Source organism: Schistocerca americana, chromosome 4 (assembly GCF_021461395.2).
Source record: "Schistocerca americana isolate TAMUIC-IGC-003095 chromosome 4, iqSchAmer2.1, whole genome shotgun sequence".
Classification (NCBI taxonomy): Eukaryota; Metazoa; Arthropoda; class Insecta; order Orthoptera; family Acrididae; genus Schistocerca; species Schistocerca americana.
This window is the reverse complement of record NC_060122.1, coordinates 436177784-436205604: the sequence shown is the minus strand read 5'-3', so window position 1 is coordinate 436205604 and position 27821 is coordinate 436177784.

The following is a 27821-nucleotide window of genomic DNA, read 5'->3' as shown; positions in this document are numbered from 1 at the left end:
GTGCAACCTTCTTCATCTGCCAGTGCTTACTGCAGCCTACATCCTTCCGAATCTGCTTAGTGTATTCATCTCTTGGTCTCCATCTACGATTTTTACCCTCCACGCTGCCCTCCAATGCTAAATTTGTGATCCCTTGATGCCTCAGAACATGTCCTACCAACCGATTCCTTCTTCTAGTCAAGTTGTGCCACAAACTCCTCTTCTCCCCAATTCTATTCAATACCTCCTCATTAGTTATGTGATCTACTCATCTAATCTTCAGCATTCTTCTGTAGCACCACATTTCGAAAGCTTCTATTCTCTTCTTGTCCAAACTATTTATCGTCCATGTTTCACTTCCATACATGGCTACACTCCATACAAATACTTTCAGAAACGACTTCCTGACACTTAAATCTATACTCTATGTTAGCAAATTTCTCTTCTTCAGAAACACTTTCCTTGCCATTGCCATTATACATTTTGTATCCTCTCTACTTCGACCATCATCACTTATTTTGCTCCCCAAATAGCAAAACTCCTTTACTACTTTAAGTGTCTCATTTCCTAATCTAATTCCCTCAGCATCACCAAACTTAATTCGACTACATTCCATTATCCTCGTTTTGTTTTTGTTGATGTTCATCTTATATCCTCCTTTCAAGACACTGTCCATTCCGTTCAACTGCTCTTCCAAGTCCTTTGCTGTCTCTGACAGAATTACAATGTCATCGGCGAACCTCAAAGTTTTTATTTCTTCTCCGTGGACTTTAATACCTACTCCGAATTTTTCTTTTGTTTCCTTTACTGCTTGCTCAATATACAGATTGAATAACATCGGGGACAGGCTGCAACCCTGTCTCACTCCCTTCCCAACCACTGCTTCCCTTTTATGTCCCTCGACCCTTATAACTGCCATCTGGTTTCTGTACAAATTGTAAACAGCCTTTCGCTCCCTGTATTTTACCCCTGCCACCTTTAGAATTTGAAAGAGAGTATTCCAGTCAACATTGTCAAAAGCTTTCTCTAAGTCCGAAAATGCTAGAAATGTAGGTTTGCCTTTCCTTAATCTATTTTCTAAGATAAGTTGTAGGGTCAGTATTGCCTCACGTGTTCCAATATTTCTGCGGAATCCAAACTGACCTTCACCGAGGTCGGCTTCTACCAGTTTTTCCATTCGTCTGTAAAGAATTCGCATTAGTATTTTGCAGCTGTGACTTATTAAACTGATAGTTCGGTAATTTTCACATCTGTCAACACCTGCTTTCTTTGGGATTGGAATTATTATATTCTTCTTGAAGTCTGAGGGTATTTCGCCTGTCTCATACATTTTGCTCACCAGGTGGTAGAGTTTTGTCAGGACTGGCTCTCCCAAGGCCGTCAGTAGTTCCAATGGAATGTTGTCTACTCCCGGGGCCTTGTTTCGACAGTCCTCGCAGCCTCCTGCGAAATCTCGTTAATCTTTGTGCTGTGCTTGCTCGACGACCTACATAAACACATGTGAGGAAACCAACAATTTTTTGTGAAACATAAATATATGCAACACAAGTGAAGGGGATGAAGCAATAAAACCTGCAAAGCGCGCCATATTCATAAAATTGTCCGTCTTTTTCTACTTGACTTAACTTTAACAAAACTAGTGTATTACGCGAAAATTTCTATAGTACTGCCATTATCGCAAAACCGTGGGACAAATATATATACTCGGCTAAGTAGTTACAGGGTATTTTCTGTCACCAGTGAGGTCGCAGAGATCTGTGTAGTGTACAGACGGTGTATTCACAGAATTCCCTCCTTCTCAGGAATTAGGCTATCATCAGCTGGAGGCAGTTGTGAGTGCGAAACAACGCTGTGAGGACGCATTAAAACAGTGCACCCGGCCAGCGACTAGCAGTGTGATTCACATGTGTGGATGGACACGAATCTCGTAAATAGCGGATACGCGAGGTTCTACTGTGAGTAGATCTTAAAAAGCTATCCCGTCTCCATTTATGTCTCAATACCGCTGTAACTCGCGAGAGAGTTGAACTGCCAACATTTCGGAGCCCAAGCAGCAACAAACTCGATAAGGCAGTGACAAAGCATGGCCGGAGGAAGCAGAGAACTAATGGAGAAATAAATTCGGCTTGTGCAGTACTAGGATCTGCATTTGCAATCGAATGTGGTCAAAATTAGTACAATGTCATCGTGCGAATCGGACGCTGGATCGGTGATCGAGTGTGTCGCGAAGTGGAGAACACAGCCCCGAATGACTGCTGGTCGGATCGTCCGCCTGTGTGTGTGTGTGTGTGTGTGTGTGTGTGTGTGTGTGTGTGTGTAACGCACGTAGAAGGAAAAGGCGTAACGCAAGCAGCGCTGGTTGAAGGAGCTGTGCCACTCTCTGCACCGTTGTATGTGGCTGACGTAATGTGACAGAGAAACGTGCTGAAAACGGCATAATCCGGCTGCACACAGTAGGTACGTAAAAGGAAATGAGTAACGTGTGACGATGGCGCTACGACAGAAGATGTAAAAGATATTTCTTGATAACAAAAAGCCCTCTAGTAAAGTATTAGATATAAAATAATCGTGACAAAGGTACGTGTCACGCTATTATAGGGCATCATGCGAGACCCTACGGAATCGGTTAAGGACTATGCACCGTTTATCAACTGCCAAAATGTTCAAAATGAAACAAAGCTTTTAACTGCATTGGTCACATTGGTCCCATCATCGTGAGTAAAGACGAAATAGTTTCATAGGGTCTCTGATTTGTAAGTGATGACACAGAGACTGCTAAATTCGGTGATATTAACTCATCTTTGTATCTCTATACATACCTACAATACATAGACAATAATCTATGGAACCAACTCGTTTCTTTTCCCGACCAGAGGCAAACACTATTCTACGATTAACAGTTTTTACTACACTGAAAGGTGGTAAATTTTATTCCTCAAGGTCTGCATCAAGGTGGGCTTCTAGAATTTAATACTTTTTGCGAGTTTCTGTGTATTTACTGAGCATACGAGGTGAGCAGTACTACAGACATGACGTTTACACGAGACATAACACTCAGATGACGAAAATCGTTTTTCTCTAGTCCTGTTTAAATGATGAACGATACTCGTTTTTGTTACTCCTACGGACGTCCATGTCACGAGATTCAAAATTTCTCCACGCACGGTCTCTGCAGGGCAACTGTCCTTGGTGCGGAGAACTTAACAGTGTTTTCCTAACGTGAGGAGCAGACATTAACAAACAACGGAGAGTGTGGATATCCTATGGACGCCAGTGAAATAGGAAGGTGGATAATGATGATGCTGATGAGATTGCACGTAAAGGGATGTTCAAAAGTAGTATCCACGTCGATTAAAGCGTTCGTAGCGGCTTTGCTGAGTTGCCGAATTTACTCTCATTGTGGCGTCAAAAGTGAGGCAATCACTGGTGTAAGAGTATTCCACCAAAAAGTTTACGCGTTTAGGGGTAACCAGAACACTTGTGATCGAGTACAGACACATTGGTACGGCTGTGCACAGATTTAGGGGAATTCCCGCCACCGGGCACTGGCGGTGTGCGGCAGCCTCTGCCGCCAGGTGAGTGGGCGGCTGTCGTCACAGCTTCCAGTTTCCTGAACTGTTCCTCAGACACCGACACAGCTGCACTACACACCGGGGTGTTACACGTCACAACTCGGAGCCCTCCAGCCGCAGAGGGCTACAAACATGTGGAGTCGAAGAATAAAGACATTCCCAGAATGAGATTTTCACTCTGCAGCGGAGTTCGAGTCTCGGTCCGGCACACAGGTTTAATCTGCCGGGAAGTTTCATATCAGCGCACACCCCGCTGCAGAGTGAAAATCTCATTCTGGAAACATCCCCCAGGCTGTGGCTAAGCCATGTCTCCGCAATATCCTTTCTTTCAGGAGTGCTAGTTCTGCAAGGTTCGCAGGAGAGCTTCTGTAAAGTTTGGAAGGTAGGAGACGAGGTGCTGGCAGAAGTAACTCTGTGAGGACGGGGCGTGAGTCGTGCTTGGGTAGCTCAGTTGGGTGCCGGCGCGGTAGCTCAGCGTGTTCGGTCAGAGAGCCGGTTGGCCTCTGTAATAAAAAACTGAGTGGAAGGATCATTCACTGAACTTGAACAGGATGTCTTGCGACGTCCGCAACGACCAAACACAACGATCAGAAACGAACAAAAAAAAAAAAAAAAAAAAGTTGGTAGAGCACTTGCCCGCGAAAGGCAAAGGTCTGGAGTTCGAGTCTCGGTCCGGCACACAGTTTTAATCTGCCAGGAAGTTTCAATAAAGACGTTGAATGTTAATAGCTTTATAAATTTTAACAACATCCAAACAAAAGAAAAAATTGCAGCCATTGCTTTACAGCAGGCTCTCGTAGATGAAACTGAGTCAGAGTGACAAAAATACGGAGATATGAAGTCCTCTTGGTATTTTCTTATATACCTACGGCACAAGGATAATAATATACGGGAGCAAAGAGCCTCATGTATTTCTCCTGGTCAGAGTCTAACTTGATAACACATACTTAAAATTTTAACTATATTGCCTCACGTCCTCCGTGTAGGTCAACTGTCGGGATTTCGTAGGCTACCCGCTGCATGTTCCCGTGTTCTTATTGAGCACCTGCAACGGCAGTACAATAAACACGGCGTTTACATGAGGCGCAAAACTGGCAACATGAAAATTTGGAAAAACCTGTTTCGCAGCGCTGATTACATGTTAGACCCGTATCGATGTTGTTATAACGGTGTTTCGAGCGTCAGTCAGTTTTACACACTTGCAAAACTGCTGCCCTGGGTGAAACGAACTTAACAGTACTTGTATAATATTTTTTAGAGCGGGAGAGCATGATTTCCTGTTGGACGACAGTGGAAATTGCGGGGGCGGAGCAGACAGCACAAGAAGGGGTGTCGAAACTCAAAAATATATCTGTCTAAGCGTTCGGAGCCGTTTTACAACCGCCCACCCTGATTACAACCGTTCTATGAATAAGCGAACTGGTCGCTGGTGGAAGACGATGCGACGCGACGTTTCTGAGTCTACATCTACATTTATACTCCCCAAGCCACCCAACGGTGTGTGGCGGAGGGCACTTTACGTGCCACTGTCATTACCTCCCTTTTCTGTTCCAGTCGCGTATGGTTCGCGGGAAGAACGACTGTCGGAAAGCCTCCGTGCGCGCTCGAATCTCTCTAATTTTACATTCGTGATATCTTCGGGAGGTATAAGTAGGGGGAAGCAATATATTCGATACCTCATCCAGAAACGCACCCTCTCGAAACCTGGCGAGCAAGCTACACCGCGATGCAGAGCGCCTCTCTTGCAGAGTCTGCCACTTGAGTTCGCTAAACATCTCCGTAACGCTATCACGCTTACCAAATAACCCTGTGACGAAACGCGCCGCTCTTCTTTGGATATTCTCTATCTCCTCTGTCAACTCGATCTGGTACGGATCCCACACTGATGAGCAATACTCAAGTATAGGTCGAACGAGTGTTTTGTAAGCCACCTCCTTTGTTGATGGACTACATTTTCTAAGGACTCCCCCAATGAATCTCAACCTGGTGCCCGCCTTACCAACAATTAATTTTATATGATCATTCCACTTCAAATCGTTCCGTCCAGGAATGACTGCAAAACCTCCGACTGGGAAAAGCCACACTAACACCCCTGTACACTAGGCTGGCATTCACGATGCGGCCAGCCGCCGCCGCCGGCTGTGCACGGCAGCCTCTGCCACTGTGTCAGTCAGACGGTGGGCGTGGCCGCGGCAGTTCAGAGGTGACACACGGCTACCGCGTATCAGCAAAAATATAGTGGTTCCAGTATCTTCCACTTTACAAATAAATTAATTGGAATATTTTCAGTTAAATGCAATAAGTAACTTCCCGCCCATTGCAGCAGTCATATATATACCTTCACACCGCATGAAATAACTTTATCCACATGAATCAACATTTCTGGAGGCAAGGGGGGACGTGCAACGTCAGCACAGTTTGTAAACGGTAGATGTCTACGTGGGAGCGAATGTCGATTGTGGAGGTGGAAGTCCTTCATCGGTAACTGCTTTTCGAGAATCGATATAACAGTGCTTACATCACCAGCCAGAAGCTGTTTTGTGAGACAGGTTTATGGAATCCGCCTCGTAGGACGCACTAAGCAAATCGTACTACGCGTCACTCACAGAAGCGATCTGTGGATTAAATACGCTTATGTAGGTTACTGTATTGCTGAGACGTCGAGAACTGTGATGGAAAACAATTATTTTAGCAAAAGAGACGTGTGTGGGCCTTTCTCGGCCACGGTTTTGAAGTAAGAGCAGACATAGGCTGCCCACCTCTTCCTGTTACGGCTTTGTGCTGTCGACTGTTCAAACACTATGCGGAATGGACAGTATACTTGACAAGAGGTTACAAAAGTGATAACTTCGCTTGTTTCCGATTGTCAATCAGGCGAGTAGGAACCTGTTTTTATTAAAAAAAATGGTTCAAATGGCTCTGAGCACTATGGGACTTAACTTCTGAGGTCATCAGTTCCCTAGAACTTAGAACTACTTAAACCTAACTAACCTAAGGACATCACACACATCCATGCCCGAGGCAGGATTCGAAACTGCGACCGTAGCGGTCGCGCGGTTCCAGACTGTAGCGCCTAGAACCGCTCGGCCACCACGGCCGGCTCCTGTTTTTTTCTTCTACCGGAATGTGCAGGAGACCACAGCATCATTCGGGAAATAAGATGTCACAGCGATGTAAACATGTCGTCTACACGGTTCGCGCGATCCTTTTGCTGAATCGCAGGATAAAATGATTAATACTTATATACCTGGCAGCTATAACCAGGAGAGCTAAAACCGATTGTAAAAGCGTCCCCCGTTTACGTTTTCAAAGTGTGTTAGGCCTATATCAGAACAAAAATGGGATTTACTGATACGTAAAAATAGGAAAAACGTTTCTTCATAAACGCACGAAACTTTCAGAATAGTCAAATGGTTCAAATGGCTCTGAGCACTATGGGACTCAACTGCTGAGGTCATTAGTCCCCTAGAACTTAGAACTAGTTAAACCTAACTAACCTAAGGACATCACACACATCCATGCCCGAGGCAGGATTCGAACCTGCGACCACAGCGGTCGCGCGGCTCCAGACTGTAGCGCGTAGAACCGCTCGGCCACTCCGGCCGGCCAGGGTGAATGACTGCAGTGTGTGGCACCTGGTATCTTAACCTACAGCACCGTGTAGATAGTTTCAAAATGTTTAACGTACCGCTGGAGACCTCTCCTTGTTAGACGTTCTGATGATGGGTAAATCTCGAAACGCGTGTGTAAATGTGAATTACTGAAAGCCAAGAGATAAAAGCCTGCTAGCAACCTAATTAGCAGTATTAAAACTTTTCAAAAAATTGTAAACGACATCATATTCGCCGTTGACCGTCGAAATTATTTATTTCACAATTGCAGTTTCGGCCTTTGGGCCGTTTTCAAGTTGTACTGCAAAAGATTAAAGAGTACAAAAACGAAGCGCAGAGTCTACATACAGAACTACACAAAAATGTCATGAAGAGTAATATATTACAAAAATGATGAAAGTAATACGTCACTTACATTTGGCTTCAGCACATGTCAGACTTAAAAGCCCTCCATGTCACTGTCAAAAAATAAGCTTTCGCACTATAGAAACACCGTAACATGAGGCGAATGTGGTACTCTGTACACCGTTATATGGTGTAAATTATGTGAAATGTTACCAATGTTAACATCATTCACATAAATCGCTACAGTTCGATGCTCTGACACACTTTGTACACGAGAACTAAGAACTAAGGCTGTTGACAAGAAATACATTCACAGGTAAGACTATCTGTGTACTAACCAGAGATACTACACTGCAGCGATAACACCTAGTAAGCTTCATATCACAACATCTTTTTACATCTGTTGACAACATACAGCTTTCTAGCGCAAGGGGACAGGATAGGAAAATTTGTTTATAACAGACTAGCCTGAAAATACATATGTTATCTTTTCTAAAGGTCTCACACTGGATTGAGTACTCATACAGAACACGGCAACAGTAATCTTATACGGCAACTGACGAAAAAACGCAGAAGGAGCAAAATGCACTTCAGTGATACGGCCAACAGTGCAGCGCAACAATTTTTGACAATACATCACAAGATGCTACCTCGTAAATAGAGGATATGTCTTCTTACCAAGCCCCTGTATCGGGAATGTAGGTATGTGAAATTATGAAATAAATAATTTTTGCGGTCAACAGCGAATGTGATATCCTTGAAAAAATTCTACATGACTGCGAACACCGACCATGAAAGCTAATTAAAAATTGTTGTAATACTTAGTTTACAATGCCTGATCCTTCAGAGAGTTATGCGTGTCTGAAGGAACAGACATTGTAAACTACGTATTATAAACTTAGACGGGAAAAATGACGATAATAGTAACAATGAAGACGTTTGAGTCATTAACACTGTTGCGGGAATCAAAGTAATGTAGCGACCTTTACGGCGTACACAGTGTGGCGTATGGAGGTTTGGATCGGTCCGGGGAGCGTGAACGGATAGCCGAATTGTTTAGGGCTGATGCTCGCGATAAGCGCAAAATTCGGGTCCGAATCGCGGTACGGCACAAATCTTCATGTGTCGCCAAAAACTAATATGTCTATTCCTAATACAGCAAATGTCAAAAGAATTCGCATTTGGCAAATAAATTTCGTAATATTAATACAGCTTCAGATCGTCTGTTCCATTAGAGAAGCATGCTTGGCTGAAGGAACAGACATTATAAACTAAGTAAATCTCAACTCACTGTTTCTGACATTAACTCGTATGGATGCCATTAGAAATGTTCCCTAGTGTCTTCATTAAGTGATTTCTCTAGTCGCGATTCTAAATTTATAAATCGAACTCGGTCTACATTTTAGCACCTAACATTATATTCGTCTGAATGAAAGTGACAGATCAAATAGGTTCAAATGGTTCAAATGGCTCTGAGCACTATGGGACTCAACTGCTGAGGTCATTAGTCCCCTAGAACTTAGAACTAGTTAAACCTAACTAACCTAAGGACATCACAAACATCCATGCCCGAGCCAGGATTCGAACCTGCGACCGTAGCGGTCTTGCGGTTCCAGACTGCAGCGCCTTTAACCGCACGGCCACTTCGGCCGGCATCAAATAGGTCCAAATTTAATATTATCAGTTACGGGTGTGTAGTAACGGCTGAATGCTACTAATTATTACTGTAAAAGAGATACCACTTCTACGTGCTCAAATCCCCATCAACTTAAATTTCCTGCACGATCTAGCAGGATTGCCTACGCTTTGTACATGATGATACTATACGATTCATATTATATACGTCTCTTTATTTTATTTTCCATCGAAATTTCTAATATTTAAAATGTTCATATGTTGTAAATCCGCTAGTTCCTGCAAAATGGCTCTGAGCACTATGGGATTTAACATCTGAGGTCATCAGTGCCCTAGAACTTAGAACTACTTAAACCTAACTAACCTAAGGACATCACATACTTCCATGCCCAAGGCAGGATTCGAATCTCGACCGTAGCGGTGGCGCAGTTCCAGTCTGAAGTGCCTAGAACCGCTCGGTCACCCCGGCCGGCAGCTAGCTGGTATTTGCAGGGGAATAGCATAAGGATGATGAACGTGAGTAGACGGTTACTAAGTTAAACATTCTAAAACAATGATTGAGAGGATACGTCAGACTGTGTTGTTGCGAGACGTCTGCCTTGGGCTATTTATATTCGTGCCATTCCATACCAGTCGTAAATGTTACTGTGCAGTTGGTATTAGGAATAATGTACTGTACTGTCCCGTAGAAATACCTCTGGTCTTTTCCAACGCACAGAAATTTCTGTGGCCTATATTACTTTAAGGGGTTGTAAAATGAGTAACAGCCGCAGATGTACAACACAGCTATGTAGTAAAGAATTTTCATATCGGATGATTACTACTCAGAGTCGTAATAAAGCAAAACAGAAGTTGAAAGTCAATGAGTTACGCTACGGTAAAAGTAAGGCATTCAGCAACACGAAAAGTACAACACAGTCTCCCACTTTCAACACCACCTTATTGATTGACTCTATTTATATCTCCATTTCCATATGAAGAGTGAAATGGAAGACTTTGTACTATATAAAATTTGAAATTTGTCAGGAGAATGAAAAAACAAAGTGTCTCTGTACGTAATAGCTTGTGTCTAAAAAAGTTGAGAAGTTATTCTGACATAACGGAATTATGCTGCTCACTACATTACCACAAAATCAAATGAGAGAAATCAGAAAATAAATATTTTATTAAGAAAGTTCTAAGTGCCATACCAGGAAACCGACTTTTTCCTAGTCGCAAAAAGTATGTTTTTAGAAGCTGATTCTCGCAAACAAGAAAATAGCAACCAGCCGCTTTTAAGAATTATGCTTATTCACACAATAGTGCCATCACCGGTTTCGAACCGATAAGTTCATCTTCAGAGCGATGTTGACGTTTATTTTAGTTTTGTTGTTGTATAAATTAGATGTGGGCTGTTTTCTTTCAATAACTAATGTAAACAACAACAAATCTAAAATAAACGTGAATACCTGTCTGCAGTCGAGTCTGCCGGTTCGAAACCGGCAACGGCGCTCTTCCTTCAAATAAATAATATTATTAATAGGGTGTTCGACCGAGTTGTTTCTATTTTGCTCTTAAGTGTACTCATTGCCTGGACGCCAACCAGACTGTGCGCTGTTCTTGGTCTCTTGCCGCTGTTTACACTAAGGTGACAGAATTCATCGGATAGCAATATACACACATGCAGATGACGGTAGCACCGCTTACACAAGACATAAAATGGCAGTGCATTGGCGGAGCTGTCTTTTGGACTCCCGTGATTCATGTGAAACGGTTTCCGCCACGATTATGGCTGCACAAAGCCAATTAATAGACTTTGAACGTGGTATCGTAGTTGGAGGTAGACGCATGGGACATTCTACACTCCTGGAAATGGAAAAAAGAACACATTGACACCGGTGTGTCAGACCCACCATACTTGCTCCGGATACTGCGAGAGGGCTGTACAAGCAATGATCACACGCACGGCACAGCGGACACACCAGGAACCGCGGTGTTCGCCGTCGAATGGCGCTAGCTGCGCAGCATTTGTGCACCGCCGCCGTCAGTGTCAGCCAGTTTGCCGTGGCATACGGAGCTCCATCGCAGTCTTTAACACTGGTAGCATGCCGCGACAGCGTGGACGTGAGCCGTATGTGCAGTTGACGGACTTTGAGCGAGGGCGTATAGTGGGCATGCGGGAGGCCGTACCGCCGAATTGCTCAACACGTGGGGCGTGAGGTCTCCACAGCACATCGATGTTGTCGCCAGTGGTCGGCGGAAGGTGCACGTGCCCGTCGACCTGGGACCGGACCGCAGCGACGCACGGATGCACGCCAAGACCGTAGGATCCTACGCAGTGCCGTAGGGGACCGCACCGCCACTTCCCAGCAAATTAGGGACACTGTTGCTCCTGGGGTATCGGCGAGGACCATTCGCAACCGTCTCCATGAAGCTGGGCTACGGTCCCGCACACCGTTAGGCCGTCTTCCGCTCACGCCCCAACATCGTGCAGCCCGCCTCCAGTGGTGTCGCGACAGGCGTGAATGGAGGGACGAATGGAGACGTGTCGTCTTCAGCGATGAGAGTCGCTTCTGCCTTGGTGCCAATGATGGTCGTATGCGTGTTTGGCACCGTGCAGGTGAGCGCCACAATCAGGACTGCATACGACCGAGGCACACAGGGCCAACACCCGGCATCATGGTGTGGGGAGCGATCTCCTACACTGGCCGTACACCACTGGTGATCGTCGAGGGGACACTGAATAGTGCACGGTACATCCAAACCGTCATCGAACCCATCGTTCTACCATTCCTAGACCGGCAAGGGAACTTGCTGTTCCAACAGGACAATGCACGTCCGCATGTATCCAGTGCCACCCAACGTGCTCTAGAAGGTGTAAGTCAACTACCATGGCCAGCAAGATCTACGGATCTGTCCCCCATTGAGCATGTTTGGGACTGGATGAAGCGTCGTCTCACGCGGTCTGCACGTCCAGCACGAACGCTGGTCCAACTGAGGCGCCAGGTGGAAATGGCATGGCAAGCCGTTCCACAGGACTACATCCAGCATCTCTACGATCGTCTCCATGGGAGAATAGCAGCCTGCACTGCTGCGAAAGGTGGATATACACTGTACTAGTGCCGACATTGTGCATGCTCTGTTGCCTGTGTCTATGTGCCTGGGGTTCTGTCAGTGTGATCATGTGATGTATCTGACCCCAGGAATGTGTCAATAAAGTTTCCCCTTCCTGGGACAATGAATTCACGGTGTTCTTATTTCAATTTCCAGGAGTGTATGTCGAAACAAATGGGTGCTATCAATTTCTTATGACCTGACATCAAAGTAGCTTCACAGAAATGTTGTGACTACCGGAGACGGTTTCCTACGTGAAGCCAGTGTATTAAAGAGAAATTAAAGACGCCAACATTAGACGGCAGTATTAGCTTAGTAACTGTGTTTGCCCTAATTGGGACGTGGTTTCCAAAGATTAGCTACATATACGATTCGCGAAAATTTTTAATACAGCCTCAGACAGGTCGGATAGCGGATACTAAATTCCGTACGAGCAGCTACTAATGACAAATTTCTTCTCTGTCATTATCAAGGCAACTACGATACCAATTTGATACGTGGCCGGAATGTGTAAGAAATCACAGCACTACTTCACGGAGGAGGAAGGAGCTACAACGTTGACACTTGGGCAACAGAGGCTGCGCGATTCGATTGCGGGGGCAGAGAATAAGGCGTTTGGCGAGGTTCAGCTATGAGAAAATTTTAAATATTACGTCGCTGCCAAGCACGGATACACTCTTACTTCGGTGTCGAACTCTTGCATGTATATTTGTTTACCGTTTTCATTTACTTAATACAACAGCCATTACTCCCGGGAGAGTTTAAAATTCCAACTTTCCTCAGCGCTAGCGGCAAAATCGTTCGCTGAGGTAGCGACAAAGCTCTGTGGGCTGCAGGAGACGGAGAATTAACGGAAAAGGCAATTCAACTTCTGCGTTACTACTACCTGAATTTGTGATTAATGTCTAAATGTGCTCACAATCGGTAATGTGCCACTATGCAAATATGGTGCTGGTTTCGTGATTTTATGTATCGCGTGCAGGCTTTCAGTGACGTGGCGGAATATAGGCGGACGACCGGGTTGGGAGTCATTCAGTGATAATGGGTAACATACCTAAAAAATGAATAATTTAAACAGTGCTGGTTGAGCGAGTTTTGCTATCCAGCAGCATTATAAAGGGTGCTGAAAAAGAGTTTGACAATATGTGTAAGGTGGCTGGACAGGATGAAACATAGGAATTTGAGTGTAGCAACTGCGGGGTCGTAACAGTGTATTTTCGGCGCTACAGGAGCGTAATCGAAAATGTGGACGTCTGTACCCAAAATGAACTACCCAAGGATGTCGGAAAGTTGCTCCGAGGAAACATTGTGGAATTTGCACAACGTGATCCGGCGGTAAACCCATGCAGACTATTTACAATACCGAATGTGCTTCGAAACCGCAAAATGGTGAACTGCCGCGGTATCGGTTTTCACTTTTAAAGTATAGTAGGAAGTCCTGCACCTGAAACCGCATTTCGAGAATCGATACAAAAGTATTTACATGAGTAACCAGAAGTGGTATTCAGAGATCGGTTTATGAAAAATAGATTTGGTAGCCATGTGTAGTACTGTTGAAGTACGTTTCATATTGTTTTTGGCGCAATTACAGTGAATATTGGCATATCATTCCTCTTCCAGAACGGAAAGACAGAAAAAAAATTATTTTTACGCTTTACATTTCTCCTCCGATATTTACAATTGTATTCGAAAACGTATCATAAATCCTATTTCCGGTATTATATACAACGTCATTCATGGTTGTGTGTCACGATGGCGCCCGCTAGACGTCCTACTCTTTTTTTCACAGTTTATTTCTTTTACACTTGCAGTGTTACATAAATAATATGTTACATACTGCCATCTGTCGGCCAACGGCTACACTGCATCCTCCGTAACTCCCTTCCTCAGCACGAGACGCCAGCAGAGTACGCCTTTTCGTATGGCTGGTTCGGCGCGGATCACATATTTTCATGAAGTAAAACAGAACATCCGTACGTCGAAATCTGTTGTGGGCGATGAGGGAAAGCAGTGGCCTGTTAGCATGAAAGACGGTAACGTGAAATAACTGTGAGCGGACCAGACCGCCACGTCAGAGAGACAGGTGGCTGTGGTCGGGGGCGGATCCAAGGGGAGGGGGGGGCAATGGGGGCAATTGCCTCCCCCCCCCCCCCCCCCCCCCGGTGCGCGACCCCCCACCCTGGTGCGTGACCGATCTTTTTTTTCCGACTGCTTTAGGGGCTGATTACGTCGGCCTATCTAGTATGTTTTACTTGAAGTCGAAGATGTAAACAATGGCACGCAGTTTGATGTGTAACAATTCAAAAAGAGACCTTGAAACCTCTTCCATTTAGCGAATAAACTACCGAAGAAACAACTATACTTATGAATAAAATGATAATATTCGCTGAGGCGTGAGCGATCTGTGTCCCTTTTTTAGCACTTTCCCCGCAGTGCGTCTGTAAGATTTTGTTTCTAGTGGCAATTTGCAAAGAGATGGTGTTGATAATTAAGCGATGAACACCGAAGGAATACTTGAAAATATTCTCATTAGTTGCAAATAGTGAGAACCTTACGGCAGTCCCTTTTATTCTGCAATTCCACGTTTTCGATTTGGATGAACGCTTCTCCCCCATTTTGGCTTTCTTCTCACTTTTGATGCGGAATGTGAGCAAACAATTATTAGCCAAATGTAATAATGTACACGAAAATAACGTGTGTGGATTCATTCACAATCCATTCTCTCATACGGTAAGAATATAAATGTTACGGTCAGCAGATTCAAACAGATACTGAAATCTAGAAAACTCAGATTCATTTCTCTTTCTTCAAAGTGCAGAGGGCAACTTTGCCAAAGACTGAGGAAGATGCGTTTTCCTCATCAATATAATTTATTCTGAGGTACTAAACGTACGCTTCTATCGCAATCTGAAAAAAGCATGAATTTCATAACAGTGTTAGAACTTATTAGAGTTGTGGCATTGCTCTAAACTGTTTGCTTATTTCGGAAGTCAAATCTTGAAGAACAAACTGGTGTTTGCAAATAGGCAAGGAAACTGCCGGAGTAGAAGGAAGAATCTGCTTATTTAAGAACATCGATGAATGAAAACCGCCTCCTTGGTCTTGCACTTACGCATATTCATTACCAGATTCCTGTAGACGTAGAAAAAGTAATTACAAGATTTTCAAAAAGTAGGCGTAAAAGGAGATTAGAATTTAATATTTAAGAGCAGTATTGTGAATATACATATTTAATATTAAATTTCATTTTAATTATACTTTTGCTTTTTTTTATTTTTTTTTACACGAAGAAAGAAAGAAATTTCTTATTGTTAGGATTTACATTCATGAGAAAAAACAGCTTATTATGAGCATAAAATGACGTAATTAACAATATAAGATGATTTCCTGAACACAGTCAAATACCCTATTATAACTTTTCGCAGTCGTATCGTCATTGCTGCGTATAAACACATGCGCGAATTCGATGGCAACATTCTGCCAAATGAAAGCAATTGGTGAACTAATTTCGAAGATTTAAGAATGGAAACAAATGAACATTAGCATTTTTATAGATTATTTTACATTATCAGACAAACACAGAGTTTTTCAAGTGCACGTGTCGTCTTCGAAGAATATGTTTTAGGTAATGCAGTATTACATGCGTATATAAAGTATTAATGATTTTATTTGGAATTAATTTTTTGGAAGGCAAGTAACAAACAATTTGCCCCCCCCCCCCCTCCCCTGATCGGGATCCTGGATCCGCCCCTGGCTGCGGCTTCAGATCCGCCCCCGCGCAGTGCCAGAGGGTGTCGCGTAGCGCAGTCAGGCGGCGTGGGGGGGACTTCAGGTCGCCTTCGTTCTCGGGCGAAGCGACGGCCAGCGCTTTGAAACAAATATGTACCAAAAACTTGAAATAAGTTTGTCTTTTGTTTTGCTTTTGAAAAGAATGGAAAGAAACAAACACTTCATTTCGTCTGAGATTCCAACACTGCGCGGAACATTTTGGTTCTCAGGGGCAAAGAAAATCTGAATATCACGTTCGAGCCTGCTCCCTAGGAAGTGTAATTTTCAGCAACTTAAAATAATACGTTTTAAGTCTCTTTGTTTACTGCTTCTTAAAACAAAGCACCATTTGTGCCATGGAGTAATAAGAGGCATAAACAAGTAGATGTGATGCTGGAATAAACGTTATCTGAAAACAGAAAGAGCTAAATTAACAACCGGCGGCAGTCTTCAAAGAAAGCGGCCGCGCATCACGGGCTGGGAGCGACAGACTGTCTGGCGGATCTTGAAACGGAAAATCTAAACTACATCAACAGCAACGAGAGGCAAAGGCCGGACAGGTTCTGACACGGAGGAAGTGTGTCCAGTGATGTGTGGGCGGCGGTATGGCACCGTGTGGATAGGTCAGAACTGCGTAGCTGATCAGTGAGTGGGTCACGGTACTGGGCACCCACCCCGTAACTGGCAGGATGCGCGACATTCTGCTGTGGGTGGAGTTTCGGACATTAGTTCGCTGCCTCGAGCAGGGACAGAGACTCCAATGTGTCTCTCAAAAAGAAACACGTATTGACATCTGTGTTTTTCGTAGGAGATCAAGTTTTGCACGTAAATTATAAACACATGTTGCATGGGGGCTTAATTAAAATGCAATAATTTTAGTAGCTGTGTATCCGGTGAAATACTATAATTGCACATAGAAACCAGAATCACAAGTCTAATACACGAACACGAGCCAGATGCTTTGTTGACTGAACCTGTGACCAAGAGGCATTGTCATTAAAGAAATGTGAAATAATTTTTTTTTACCTCCACATATATTGACGAAAAATACACTGTGATCATTGCAACATCTTCCATCTATGCATTACTCCAACCGAACAGCATCTACTGTCTCGCCCAACAGAACAACAACTGCACACGACATCCTCTGAACTAGTACTGCTTTCGACATCCTCTCAACAAGCACTGCCCACGGCAACCTCTGAACTACTACTGCCCCAGTGGAGGCGGCGGAATAATAATCTTTGGCGCAATCTCTGGCGCTGTGACTCAGTGTAGCCACCTTTCAATGTCAAGCATCTTATACTACTAGAGATGTACCTTGTAAAAGAGGGCCAAGTTTCAAAAGTGCACGTAATGTGCGTGACGCTAACTTAGTGTGGAATGAGGAAATACAGTAACTAACGAATAAGTACCTGATAAAAAGTAGAATGTAAAATAGTTAATAGTCGTGTCGCTCGTGAAGAAGTATTATACAGCGCGTTCAGTGTTATTATATTGGCTCCGAGAAAAGCTACTGATGTTCCAAAAGTGGAAAAATTGCGAAACGATCGATAAAAATAACTGATTAAGTACAGCGGAACACGTCACGCGTGATCTAAGAAGACAGGGTTGCCAAGTGACGTCACACGTCAGTGTGGGCTGCTGCTACGTCTGTAGATGCGCCTCAGCCGCTGTGGCCGCCATTAAGATTTCGCGAACGACTTAGCTGTCACTACAGCCCTATGATGGCGGACATCTGTAGCGAAGTCTTGGTATTTTGTTCTTTTTTAGCACAATTGCTGAAAAAATTGGAACATTTATTCACACTATGCTGTATGTAATTCGATTCGCCCTATTACTAAATGTTCAGTTTATAAAGAAAAATATAAATTACATGAAGAGGTAATTATAAAATCATTCCTGCTCTGGCTGGAGCAATTGTCTCCTGCATGATTGCATGATAGACGTAAGACTGCTATCACGTGTGAACATTTTGCCCATTCTTTACCTAAGAAAAATATGTGACTAGTAAAATTAATAGTCAACTTCGTCATGAATTACAGGCTCAGTTGTGCATAGTTCGTAAGAAATAGTCTACTTTAGTTGTGTGTAAAATGAAACGTGGCAAGGATGATATCTTTATTGAGTTTGTTTGTGGTGGACTCAACTTAAAACCTGGGGTTCTGTAATTGCTGGTAACTCAATCGCATCACGAACGTCATCGTTCAAATTTGTCATCGCATTAAACTACCAGAAACGTACTGTTTGACTGCTAGTCGCCGCTTTCGTTACTCCTTTCTGTTTTCATTTCTTTAATAGAGTCCCAGTTACTCCGGAGAAAGTCTGAATGTAACAGCCATCATTCCGTGGCACCAACAGCAACAATCGAACGCTGATGCAGCGACAGAGCTCTGGGGTCTGCAGGAGACGGAGAATTAACGGAAAGATAAACTCGGCTTCTACATACTACGATCTGCATTTGCGATTAATGTCTGAGTGTGCTTACAATCAGTACGCTGTCACCATGCGAATCTGGTGCTGGTTTCGTGATTTTGTGGATCGTATGCTGGCTTTCCAGTGACGTGGCGGAACATAGGGGGACAATCTGGCTGGGTGTCATTGAGTGAGATATGCGTAGCATCTGTAAAAAGTGAATAATTTAAGCGGTGCTGGCTGAGCGACGTTTGCCATCCAGGAATGTTATACAGGGTGCGGAAAAACAGTTTGACCAAAAGTGCAGGGCGGAAAGACAGTACGAATCATAGGAATTTGAGTACCGCAAGTAAGTGTCGCAAATGCGTAATTTCGGCGCTACAGGAGTGTAATTAAAATCTGACATGGGGACGTCTTTACCCAAAATGAGAGGTAATTTATAGAAAATGTACGGGTAAACACAGTCTTTGGACCAACCAGTCTTCGGGATGAGAACAAGAATACCTTAAAACATCACATACACGTTCATCATACTTAGATGACGTACCAGACAATACTTCCTTAGAAATGAAGACAATCACATGTCCATGTTTAATGTTTGAAGATGTCTTAAAAAGGTCAAAGCAAATGAAAAATGAGTCATTTCTTAGCTAACGTAAATATGTCGTAGCAAACGACATAATGATAGTCGAACTCTCACGACTCCATAGAAAGTGCTGGAAACGACAAAATGACGGAATGCGTTGGTAGCGACATAGAACTATAAAATTTAGTAGACGGTAAGTACGTGAAAGAAAATGCGATACGTTTAACCAAAGTGCTACTACGTAAGATGTAAAATACGTTTCTTGATTACAAAAAGTCCTCGACTGAAGTAGTAAATGTATAAATGTCATGAGAAAAGCGTCTGGCACATTATTATGGGGCAACATATTGTGAGCCCCTACAGCATCGGTATTAATGGAACGAGACAGACAACGCTCGGTTCCCAATGCACTGAAAATGAAACACAACTTTTAATGGCGTTGGTTGCATTGCTCCTATCATCGTGAGTAGAGACGAGCTAATTTTATAGTTTCTGTGATGTGGAAGTGATGACTCAGAGACCGATGAATAGTGTGATATCAACTGCTCTCTGTATCTCGATACATACCTGCGACACAGTAACCTATGAGACCAAGTTTCCCTGGTTTGTTCTCCTGGCAAAGGCGAACTATATTCTATTTATTTACGGTTTTGACTGTACTGAAATGTCGTGAAATTTGCCTGAAGTCCTCCATGTAGGTATCTGATACCTGCAGCAAGTTTCCATGTTTCTATTGAGCAGTTAAGATGAACGATAAGACAGAGACGAGGGCAACACGGAACATAACATTCAGATGAGCAAAATTTCGGAGACAGTTTTTCTCTAATCATGTGGTTACATGTTAAACAGTAATCGGCTTTGCTAGAGTGAGCAAAGGTCGATGTCCCGAGCTTCATAATTTTTACACGCGTGGTCTCTGCAATGCAGATGCCCTTGACGAAGCAGACTTATCAGTCTTTGCGTAATACGAGGTGGAGACATTAACAGATGGTGGAGAGTACGGAATCCTGGCAGACGCCAGTGGAGCCATGATGTAGAGGGTGAGGAGGAAATTGGAAGTAGAGGAACGCTCAAAAGTCTCGTGCACGGCCAGGAAGCGTACATAGCTGATTTATTAAGCAATCGGGATTACTCTCGTTGTGGAAAGAAGTGCGAGATGGGCACTGCTGCAAACATGTTTCACCGAAAAGCTTTAGGTGTTTAGGCACGGCGACAAAACTTCTCAAAGAGTGAAGACACAGTTACACCGATGTGCACAGAATTAGGGGATGTCTTGTCACCAGCAACTGTTCGCCGTAGCCCTTGCCACTAAGCTGTGGTTATAGGCACATTTCCAGGATCGATATCGCAGTGTTTATGTGATAAGATGGAACTGCTATTGGCAGATCCGTTTGCAAAGACTACTCTATGTAATAAATAGTAGCTGTTATACTATTTGACGTTCACAGAAACGGACTGAGTACCAGATACACTTCCATACGTAAGTATATTACTGAGAAATCGGACATTCGAATAGTAGAGAACAATTGTATCATCTCAAATGTCCCGCAGATGTGTTTCTCCCATACTGGGAAATGACTTCGAGAGAGTGTGTAGATATACAAATCGCGCCGATCTTTGGTACAGCTTTGCGATGTCGACTGTTGAAACACGACGAATGGCATGTTTAATAAGAGGAAATAAAAATGACAACTTTTATTTTCGTAGTCATTCAAATAAATCGCGGGATTGTTTTAACATATAGCAAGAATGTGGAACCGACTACGGTAGAACTTATAAATAAAAAATATATTATTATGTCCTCTGCATTGCAGCTGAATTTCATGTCTTGGGATCCTTCCAGTCCACCAGCTCATCGATTTTCCGCCAGTTTTTTCTGGGAGGGATGGGTGGGAGGGTACGAGGGGTGGGGGTTGGGACGTCCTCTGGTAGTGGCATTGTGCAGTCAATCCCTGCACATAAAGGCGAACACACACACACACACACGCACGAAAACTTCGAACAAGACAACACCTCAATCCCTATCAGTTTAATTATGTGATTAGGAAAGGTAGTTGCTGGACAAGTTAATGCTTGCACCTCCCAATCCAGTACCTCATCACAGACTGAGCGTTTCCCACCAATTTCCATTTATCGTCCTAGCAGCTTTAGAAATGCCTTTAAATTGTTAAACTGATTAACTCTGCACTGGCGGCTACTCTCACCTTTTCTGACATTTGGGAAACTGCTTGCTTCAGCGGAATTTTTGTCAGTGTGAAGGCTATTTTCTTTCGATATCTTTGGCTATCTGTATCTCTGGCTTACTTCTATATCTTAGCCTGAAATCTTTCTTGCAAATGGTTTATTTACGTTTTAACAATATTAACACATATTAGTATGTTGAATTCGCAAACGTTTACATGGGAGTCAACGTTTATGCATAATGGGTGGTGGAAAGCCTGTGTTTAGGAAATGGAGGTTTCATGGAACTCCGTTTACCAACAAAAGAGAGAAAGCAGCTCGAAATGAAGAACATAAGCTCTCAGCTTCAGCATCGAAAGTTTGGACAGGAGAATTGTACCCATCGGATTTGACCAGTGACGTCAGTATTGGCCAGAGAGTATTTATTACGCATATGAAAGAGCTGACAAGACTGTTCAGAAACAAAGGAATGCGAGAGACGAAAAATATAATTGACATATAGGCTATCAAGGCAAGTAGTATTTTCATGTTAAGGACATCGCGTGCTTGTATCGTATTATTTCTGTGGAAAATGAAGGGGAAAAATGGATGGAAATATTGGTAGCATAGAATACTTCACGTCACATATATATGGGTTGTATCTCGAACCTCATTCAAACTGTATTGGTTAACTGTAGTACGGGATACAAGTTTAGCGTAAGTCGATTTCTTCGTTTTCGTTAGCATGAATGTCCTGTTGTTCAGGTCAACTGAAGCACGGGATAAAAACTTTACATGTGTTGTTTCTTTCTCCTCCGCTACCACTAATAGTATGTTCTTACATATATATACACTGCTATTGTTACGTCCATTTCACATACAGTGTCCACAAGCGGGAACCAGTTGATTATCCACCCAGAAGACAGGTTTTCGCAGTGGTATTTGTAACAATGTGAAACGCATCCTACATTTCCATCCTCTGTGTTATTTACCGATGAAGCAACGTTCAGGCGTGATGGAGTCTCAACATGTACAATTCTCATGTTTGGAGTGAGGATAACCCACATGCCACAGTTACTAGCGCTCATCAAGTTCGGTTCTTCGTTAATGTATGGGTCGGTGTTGTTGGGGACTGTTTAATTGGGCGTATCTGGTACCTAGGCCATTAAATGGTAGGTGGCTCCAACATGACGGGGCGCCGGCACATTTCAGTCATCGTGTGCATCGATTCCTGCACCGACGGTTCCCAGAAACGTGGATTGGCAGAGGTGGTTCTGTACCATGGCCTGCTCGATCCCCAGATACGTCTCCTCTGGACTTTTTTGTATGGGGAGAGATGCGCAACCTTGCTTACGCATCTCCTGTTGCATCAGAAGAGGATCTGGTTGCCCGGATAGTAGCAGCAGCAGGAACAATTCAGGATACTCCTGGGGTTTTTGTCCGTGTCAGACAGAACATGGTCCGACGGTGTAACCTTTGTTTACGTGTTACTGGAGGCATTTTTGAAAATCTACTGTAACTGAAATTGGATTGTGTTAATGTGTTGCCTCTTGGTCATAAAAAAATGGAAAAGTGTTTGTTGGTTTAATTAATTTGCCGCCAGAGAAATATTTCTCTACCGGTTTAAATACTACTCATAGGAAAAAATGACATTAGGGAAAAATATTTGTTTTGATGTCCCCTACAACCTCCCAGAGTTTGTCGTTTTAAATACTTTTCACTCTGTATAAGTAAATCTTATCAATGTTACATATGTCGTTCTTTTCGAATAGGTAGTGTCAGTGTGAAGGTGAAATGAAGGACGGGATACAAATTTTAGATGTGTCGGGTGTTTCGCCTTTAATATTGCTAGTACAGATTCGAAAAAATCGTACTGATCGTAGTGCAGGGAAACGAAAGAAGAATGATAGCTGCGAAATTTCTATTACATACTGGAGTACCACGAAAACATACATAATGAACATTTAAACGAGCAATATGTTTGGGGAATACTACGCCTCCATGAAGATTCGTCTAAGTGACTTTGAAGTGTGGAAATCCAGCGTTTCCCCTTCCCTACAAGAGATTTCACGCCTGACCAGTAACCCTCTATACTATTTGTGCAAGCCCCTGTGGATAATGATCTGAACTCAGTATTGTGATTAACTACAAGATGTTGATAAACCCTTTCCCCTAAATCCCTATATGAAGAAAAACCATCTGAAATTACAATGAAACCCTCTGCAACGTGATCTTCAATTAAGCTGACAAAAACTTCCTTCCTTCCTTCGATTGGGCACTACTTTAAACATTCCAGAATGAGATTTTCACTCTGCAGCGGAGTGTGCGCTGATATGAAACTTCCTGTCAGATTAAAACTGTGTGCCGGACCGAGACTCGAACTCGGGACCTTTGCCTTTCGCGGGCAAGTGCTCTACCACTTTAAACATTACATCGCCACACTCTTGTCATGAAACTACAGCCCCCCCCCCCCCCCCCCCCAAATCCATAAACCCATCGGCGGTTCCCCCCTGTTGTACTTTCTTTTGCCAAAATGCGACTCGTCAATTTCGACCATAACACCCGGCCCTCGGCCCCAACAGCCCCCTATATTTCATGTATTCCCCTACACAAAGGGTACCAATCCACAACTGTACGCTTACTCACACGATGTTCATGGACATACAGCCACACAGGACATCTCAAACAGTACGTGATTTTCATAATGTCTCTCAAGGCGAGCTTAGATTTTTCAAACCACGTCCCTCGTCTGTGGACCTCCACAACCGATCTTGGCTGCTCCGCCATATGAATAAGTCGTGAGTACGGCGACGAGATACACTTGTGAGGCGCATATGTTCGCCGCATTCACGACATCGAACATACTCGGCAATGAGACCACACATTTGTAAAAAACAAATCTTGGGCAACATATCTATGCCCATAGCCTCTGGATGATTATCCAGATTCATCGGAACAGATAAATCCATAAAACTAATAGCCCAAATTACCTCACTATCACTAAGAATGAAATTAAGTACCAAATGAATTGCAAACAACCAATTATTTAAATAAATGCACACAAAGAATATTTTGAACAATATGTAGCGATCTCTTTTAAAATCAGACTTAATCATTTTAATGTACAACGATAGCGCTTATCCGGAACACAGAACTGTTTTATTATCTATGGCTGAAAGTGAAGATATTACTATCTATGAGTAATGTATGACGTCATTGGTCAAAGCTGACGGGTTGTATCCCCTGCTTCACTAGACCTAATGGAGATTTCATGAAAATCCGTTTACCAACAAAAAAGAGGAAGCAGCTCGAAATGAAGAACATAAGCTCTCAGCTTCAGCATCGAAAGTTTGGACAGAAGAATTGTACAGGTGGGTGAATGATGTTGATGTGGATTCCATTGGATTCAGACTTATTGATTTATAGCTTCTCTGCCAGGCTGTCAAGTTTTCGTGTTCATGTGTCAGCTGTAAAAATACGGAATGCATGATTAATGTTGAAGAAAGAAGAGCGTGAATAGCTTGTGATTTTGAATTAATTTGTAATTCGTGTGGCAATGAATTTTCATTTTCCTCCTCCAAAAAAACTGACACTGGCACCAATGAAAGCAATTTTAGATTAGCATATGCTCTGAAATGCCTTGGATAGGGCAGGAGAGGAGGTAATTTACTGTGTGCTTTTCTGAACGCGCTTTCACCTTGAGTAATGTTTGAAAAAATACATAAAGAAATGTCTGATGCTGTATGTGATACTGCCAAAGATTCTATGAAGAAAGCAGAGGAGAAATTGGTGAAAACAAACCACAAAGAAATAGATCCTGGGGTAGATATTTGTGACAGTGAATCGCCTACAAATGTAACTGAACTGTATGTGTCTGTAGATGGGACCTGGATGAAAAGGGATCACACATCTCTGTACATAGTTGCATCTGTTATTGGTATTGACTCAGGTAAAGTTTTAGAAGCAGAAATTATGTCTAAATACTGCCACCAGTGTGCAACAAGGAAAACGTCCAACAATGAAGACAGTGAGAAACTGTGGCAAGAAAAGCATGTAGTAGCATGCTCCAAAAATTATAGTGGCTCAAGTGGGGGCATGGAGGCTGCTACAGTTGTGAGGATGTTCTCCACATCTGAGGACCAGTATGGTTTTAGGTACACTAAATACCTTGATGATGCGGAATCCTCTTCGTACAAAGCTGTAACAGATACAAATCGATACAATACAACAATAGAAAAGTTGTAATGTGTTGGCCACATGCAAAAGAAGCTTCGTGGTAGGTTTCGACGCTTGCTGAAAGAGAAGAAAGATGAAGTTCTTGAGAATGGAAAACCACTAGGAGGAAAAGACAGGCATACTCTGAAAGAAACTGATTCAGTGGACTTGAAGTACTCAAAATAGGTGTCTATGATGCACCTTGATGTTACAACAACGGAAATAACGGTAGAATTGAAGTGCTGAAGAGAGTTGGTATAAATCCTGGTGTGTTTACAACAACAGCATTATACTCCATCAACGAGAACAGGGTCAAGAATGCTAAGAGATCAGTGTCTTACCTACAAATACAGGTCAGGCAGATTCGAAGAGGAGAGAAGAGAATCCTGGAGGATGAAGAGTATCAGTATGGAGGATTTTAAAATTGAGGTAAGCTTATTACATGTAGAAGTATGAGAAGAAAATCTTGGAACCTCATTTTCTCTGTTTTATATTTTATACGTTATTAGAAGTCTTTTATCAATAAGGAAATGCGCTAACGCTATGAAAGTTTCAGCAACTGGACCTAAAAAATACGAGATGCTGGAATTGCATTCGAGATTTTAGATGTTTGTATGTAGAAAAAAAGTTAATTTTGGATGCGCAAAATTAAAAACACTGTTAATGATACAATTTGTACCATAAATTAATAACTGTAGTTCATTGGTCTTCTAACCTTCTCAGAACACTACAATAAAGTTTTCGGAATAATTGCATGATTAGAATTTGAGCTATGGCCTTTTATTAAAAAAAAGAGAATAAACAAAACTAAAAATTCAAATTTCTGGCAAAATATTAATCTTGCATATTTTAGTGTATTTTCCCGTTAAAACATAGCTTTTTTTTGCTTTACACATCCAAAATTTTAGATTTGTGCATTAATAAATATGGCTGTACTGATTTTTTTAAAAAACTTTACATTTTCTGTTACTTCCCCCCTTAATGAAGTAGTCAATTAATTTAATATCAAAAGTGTGCTTATGTTTGTATGGGGGAGGAGTGAGGGTTGGGATTTCCCAGAGGTATGGCTGGAGGAGAGGACTGGGGAAGGGTGAGAGGTTTCTCAGAAGGATGGATTGTCACCAGGGGGCTATAAATCAACCCTCAGGGGATCATAAATCAATTAACAAAATAAAGGGTTGCCCTGAATGCTTGCTTGCCCCTTATGTATGCAGAAAATACAAGCAAACCTTCCCAGAATCCACATTGCCCTACTAATAACGTTTTTGTGAATGCTTCCATGAGACTGTGATCTTTCTACAGGGAAAGGCACACCTCACAAAATCCAAATTTCAGCTTCTTGGACACAGAATTCATTTCTGAACGTCTATGAGGAGGCCGGACCTACTACTTGCCATTGCCAGTTAGCACTAGATCACCAAGAAGACAAACCAGTAGTGAATGATAAAAAGAAAAAAACGAAACAATAATTGGACCAGGAGCTGCAGTCCTGAAACTACACAAAACAGGGAAGAGGGCATCTATATTTAAATCAAAACCTGCAAGCTACCTGACAGTGTGTGGCTTAGGTTACTTCTGTACCACTAACTGTTCCCCACTTCCCTGTTTCATTAGCAATGGCGCGTGTGGAGAACGATTGTCAGTAAGCTTTAATTTCTCGAATTTTCTCATTGTGGTCATTTCTTGAGACGTGTGTGGGGGAATTAATACTTTGTCAGACTCTTCCTCGAAAGTACTCTCTCTAAATCTCAATAGCAAACTTCTAAACAACGCCTCTTCTACCGTCTACCACTGGAGTTTGTTGAGCATCTCTGTAATGCTCTCACGTGGATTAAACAATTCGGCGATGAAAACACTATTTTCTTAGTTCGATCTTCCGTATCTCTTCTATCAGTCCTACGTGTTAAGGGTTGATGACAAATGGTCAAGAATCATGTGAACATGCGCCTTGTAAACCACTGCTTTCGTGGAGGAGTTAGATTCCTTAACGTTCTTCCTATGAATCTTAGTCTGGCATCTGCTTTTCCTACTATTTGTTTTATGTGGTAATTCCAATGAAAGATAGACACTCCTAGGTATTTTACGATGGTTACTATTTCTAGCAATTTCTTACTAACAGTGTTGTTGCTCAGAAGTGGATTTCTTTTCCTGTTTATGCGCAACTTGTTACATTTATTTACAATTAGAATCAATTGCTAAGAGTGCACCAATCATCAGTCCTGTCGGCCCTCCTGCAAATTGTTAGTGTCTTCTGGCGTTGCTACTTTCCTAAGGGCAACCACATCTTCTGTGACCAATACTGAAGAGCTTCTGACACATTCTACTAGATCACTTATATACATTGTAAACAATTACAGTCCTATTACACTTCCTTGGGATACGCCCACAATTCCCTTTACATCTGTATAATCTGTCGTCATCATCTGTAAGCCAGTTGCTGCT